Source organism: Brassica oleracea, chromosome C9, assembly GCF_000695525.1.
Source record: "Brassica oleracea var. oleracea cultivar TO1000 chromosome C9, BOL, whole genome shotgun sequence".
Lineage (NCBI taxonomy): Eukaryota > Viridiplantae > Streptophyta > Magnoliopsida > Brassicales > Brassicaceae > Brassica > Brassica oleracea.
Window position 1 is genome coordinate 44555536 of NC_027756.1, and position 5825 is coordinate 44561360.

Here is a 5825-nt window from a genome sequence, read left to right on the forward strand (position 1 = left end):
TTTGCTAACCAGAGATCTAGCTGAGACAATACTACGCCAGCCATAAGATGACGAGTAAGATCTAATTGGTTCCAGGGGTGAAGCATTCCTGAAATACCTTCCTTTGAACACTCTTACAAATAAAGTGTTTGGTTTCTCAATTAACCTCCAAAATTATTTCCCGAGCATGGCAGTATTAAAATCTGTGAGATCTTCAAAACCCAAACCTCCATCAGCCTTAGGCACGCAGACTTTATCCCAAGATTTCCAATGCATCCCTCTAGTATTACCTCCTGGACTCCACCAAAACCGTGCCACTGCACTGGTCAGTTTTTTCATCACTGTTTTCGGAATACGATAACATCCCATTACATGATTTGGTAGAGCTGTTACCACGGATTTTATAATCACCTCTTTACCCCCTTTAGTGAAAAACTTGAAAGTCCATCCATTGACCCTATTATTTAATCTCTCTTGAACAAAACCAAAAACTTGTACCTTTGAGCCCTCCAAACTCTCGGGTATTCCCAGGTATGATCTCCGTTTTAGGAATTAAGCAAATATTCGTCATATTTAACCTTGCATCCAAAATCCCTGATGACATAAAATCATTAACCATTTTCAGTAAATCCTTCTTTATAATATTCCAAGAGTGCTGGAAGAAAAGAGCCGTCATCCCATCCGGTCCTGGAGCTTTTTCCGGATGCATCATGAACAAAGCTTGACGTACTTCCTCTTCAGTTGCTAGCCGAATCAACCTCTGATTCATCTGAGGAGTAATCGTAGGTATAATCTCTTCCAAAAAACCTTCAAACTCTGTAGGAGAGGTAGTCTGAAATAAGTCGTAAAAATAATCTACTGCTACCTTCTCTACACCTTGTTCCTCAACAACCCATTCACCATTCGTATCATATAAGCCAACGATTCTATTACGAGCCCGACGTTGTTTTATCAATGCATGATAAAACTTTGTATTTAAATCTCCTGATGTATGCCACATATTACGGCTTTTCTCGCTTCTTGCAATTTCCTCGAGACATCCAAAATATCCTCTTGAGTTCTACTATTATCATTTTGAACTTCTTCCAGCGCCTGTTGCAGCTCACTGATTTTTTCCTTCCCATATGGTGGATTATTTTTACGCCAAGTCGAAATTTCGTGTCGGCAATTAATAATTTTTGAAACGAAAACCCCCATATTCTCTGTTGCCGGTGTCCCCCAACCCCTCTCAATCGAATCCAGCAAACCATCCTGTCCGATTCACCTTTTATCAAACCGGAATTGTCCTCGTCGCTTCTGTATCTTATTATCCAAATAAGCCACCACTGGTCTATGATCAGAACTCACCATGCCTAAATATTCTGTATAAGAACATGGAAAAAGTGCGTGCCAATCCTCATTAGCCAGCGCACGGTCCAACCGACACTTAACCAAACCTTTGTTCCTTCTCCCTTGTCAGGACATTTTATTTCCTCTGGCTGGGAATTTCAGTAATCTTGTATCCCTTATCATGTTATTAAAGGATAAAAAAGATGATGGGTGCCTTAGCGTCCCACCTTCTTTTTCATGATTACCAGTAATCTCATTCAAATCTCCTATTATAAGCCACGGTTCTGATCTTGAAAGACCATACCTGGTTAACCTTTCCCATACATGATCCCTCAACTGTTGTACCGACTCTCCATACACAAAAGTCATAAAAACTTGTTTTCCTAGAGCCATCGCTTCCACATCAATCATCCTATTACTAGTATATAAAATATTAACTTGGAATTCATTATTATAAAATAAAGCAAGTCTTCCCAGTGTACCAATTGGGTCCACCGTAACTAAATTGTCATAACCGAAGTGAGTCTGATAACCTTGAATGAAATTTAAATCTTGTTTTAACTTGAAAACCCAAATAAGAACGCTAAACCGTTTTCGAACGTGAAAAGGCAAACGATATTTCCAAGGATTTCTTGCTCATTATAAGTCCCAACTCCCAAAGATGACTAATCTCTGTGACATGATTATTTTCAGTTCGGGGGAAATAACTATGAACACACTAGCATTTTTAAAAGCCTACAATAGCCGCAAATGTTTAGCCTCGCACAATTTTGTAAGTCCTTCTCTTTTACAATGGATGATTGGTCTCTTTTCTTCTATTTTTTAAACACTTCATTTTGCCTTCTCAATTTGCTTTTCAGCCACTTTCAAGTTGTAAGACTTCTTCATTTGCTTCATCAAGTGAACAATGAATACTTCATAGACTTTGGCTTTTGACGCAGTGTGAAGTGTCATTTTCAGATAAGAAAGTATCGATTCTGTTTTATACGAGAGAATTAAGATATTAGTATTTTTTTTTCCTCAACCCATATCATTTGCAACGATTCCAAACAACTCTTCCAAATTCCCATTTATTTATAATCTTATTGAATAGCATTATGTTATTCACTGCCGGCTTCGTTAGGAAAATTCATCTTTTTAAGTTTTTGTCACAGAAATAGCCATCAATGAATAAAATTACATTTTTACCATAGGGTTAACTAATATACACTTAGGGTTTAAAGTTAATGAGTAGAGTTTTGGAGATAGAATTTCAAATTTTAAAAAAATAAAAAATAAATATTAAAATTTTAAAATAAAAAAAGACTATTTTAGTCATTTTTTAGAGTTATTTTGTGACAAAAACTTTTTAAAAACTATTTGAGAGAATTGTCATCTTCGTTATCTAAATATTTCATCATTTTCCTGACAACTAGTTCATTCTGATTTCCGCAAATTCAAAACCAACTGAATTGCATTCGATTTCTCCCACATTTTGAATTTCTCGATCATTTCTGTTTAGCTCAACTGCTCTTTCCTTCTATCACGTGCTTTTTCTTTCTAATTTGCAGCATTTACTAGTTTATATACTCTTTACTTATAACTATGCAGGCGTGCGTTCCTGCATTATTTGAAGACAAATCATACCCCGAATAAATACTATGACTTACTTACACGAGAAAATAAATAGCCTCATGCTCGCATATCATTTTTGTGGCAGAAAGTCGTTACACACTTATAGAACTACGTGAAACTAAAACCAAGATAAGGACCTCAAAACGTCAGCTAACTAGCAAAATAGTCTACTTCTAAATTAAATGGCCAATTTACTGAATTTTAAATCATTTTTAATGAACTATAAAGCATATTTTGGAATCTAATTGATAATCTCCTAAACATGGCCTTGTTCATTAAATCATGCTCAGCTTTATTTGTAGTGCGGAAAGACTTCTACAACATCTTTACAATCCGATGATGTCTTGTTACATGCTGTTCATATAATTCAGTCACCATCTTAAGCTTCTGACTCATATCAATTCAAGGAGTATGTATTTAGCATGTCGGGGGGGGCAAAGGAGAATCCAAGTTTTTTTTTTAATAGCAAACGACAGAGTTTAATCTTTTGTATATATAGTGCAAAAGTAACGTACTTTTTTAGATTTCAGTATATCTATTTTAATAAAGAGATGTATTAAGGAAAAAATAACTTAGAAGAATGTTGTTGACTTGTTTCCATTATCTATAGTCTCTAACTCTCCATACATAGGCACTGATCACCTTCTTTTTTCCTTCTAAAGGATGGGATCTCTAGTTCAACCATCAAAATCATTAGATGTGAGATTGTGCAACTAAAACGTTGGGATTTGAAGTGTTTTTGATAAATTTTTCCAATAAACAACTAACTTTTAAATATAAATAAAATTTATTGCCATAAAATAAGCCATTTTTTTTACAACGCAACAAATTTTGAGAAAATGATCTTAAATTTTTTTATCACAAATATAATTCTTCAAAGGTCAAAATGACTAAAATATTTCATTTAAAAGATAAATATGCATTTATACCCCTAAGGGGGTGTTAGTGGGATATAGATTTATAGTGATTGTTGAAATTCTTAAATTCTTAAATTCTATTGTTATTGGTTGGTGAATTCTAAGATTCTTACTAAAATCTAGTGTTATTGGTTTGATGATTGTTTAATGACTTACAAAATCTCTTGTTATTCAAAAAAATTGGTTTTTAATGATACTAAGTGGGGGTTATTGGTTCTAATATTTTAATGGATTTGGAAATTCTAATAGATTTGGAAATTTTTGATAAATCCACTGATTTTTAAAATCAAATAAACGGATTTCATAAGAATTCATATAGATTTAAAAATGAAGTATATAGATTATTATAAATCAACCAAATGGATTTACAAGAGATGAGACTGCGGCTTGTGAACATGGCCGGCTAATTACGGGGTACAAACAGTGCGACCGCTCCGGGCCCAAGCATTTTTCCTCCCGTATATTAATAGTTAAGGGATCAAATTTTTTTTATAAATATATATATATTTATACAAAAAATTGAAAAAATGTAATATATAAAATTGAAAAGGGCCAAAAAATATTTGATATGTATATAGTTTTATTTTCATCCCAAAATATACAAAAAATTACTGATTAAATTTTAAAAATATTTTAAACATTATATGAATATAAATCTTAAATGATACATTTTTTTTTTGCATTATGGTCTATAAAAGTGTTAAGCCGGCTCTACCGGTGAAAATGCCATATGTCCTCAATATAGAGAACACTTTCTTGTAATCATATTTTGCTGATGTGTGTGATCTCTTTTTATGGGGTTAATTTGTGTTCATTCTTTATTATGTAGTGCTTGTCTGGGAACATGAAATATATTGTGATGCGTAGAGAATTGGAGAAAAGAACAATATCACAAATCCAAACAAAATAACAAGGTTAACCTTTGTATTTCTTCCTTTGTATTCTGAGCATAAAAATATTTACAGATCCATGGAAATATAGTTTCAAATCAAATTCTTGAATAAATCATTGTCAGTGAATACCACTTGATTTCAAAATCTATTTTAAAAGCATATAACCAATAACACTAGATTTGTATATAGATTTGAAAATCATAAAACCAATAACACTTGATTTAGTTTTGATTCATAAATTCATTAAAATATGCAAACCAATAACACCCATAAGTTTCCATCAAATCTAGAGTTATTGGGAATTGAATTCTAGATAATTTTACTCATAAGACAAAACTTCAAAAATCTTGCATATTTTCTCTAAATATTTGAATTAGAACATTTTCATAAACTTTTAAAATATGAAATACTCTTTATAACTCTTTACAAATTTAACAAATCTTTTGATATTTAGAATCAACCAACTCTATAAACCCCCCCCCCCCCCTTATGATTTAGATTTGAGAGTGTATTTTGGAGAGATGGGGTTTTTGATTTTTCTTAAAAATTTAAAAAATACCAAAAGTTTTAAATAAAATTTTTTAAAATAGTTTCAAAAAGATTTTTTGGAGTTCAAAATAAAAAAAATTGAATAAAACTAAAGAAAAAATTGAAAAAACCAAACTTTTAAATACAAAAAATGAACTATTAAAAATTAGAATTTTTAATTATTTATTAAAATAACTATGTGTATTTAAAAATATTTATAAAGTAAGAGTAATGACTTTTTTCTCTTAATTAAACATGTTTTGGTCATTTTTCCCCTTGTCTATTTTGGTTTTTAAAAAATTACTAGATCCTGATCTGCGCGCCAGCGAAGGTATGAATTTTCAGTTTTTAATTATTTATTTTATTAAATGATGTATTTGTAAAATTCATTCATATTATATTCATTAAGTAAATATTTTTTTTTTGCATCTTAAACTATCTATTTTTTTACGAATGTGTGATATCATATAAAAAAATATAAAAAAATGAATATACATAGTTAATTAGATAATTGTAAAAACATAAAATTTTCTTTCGTTTGCGATATCATATAAATAATGATCCG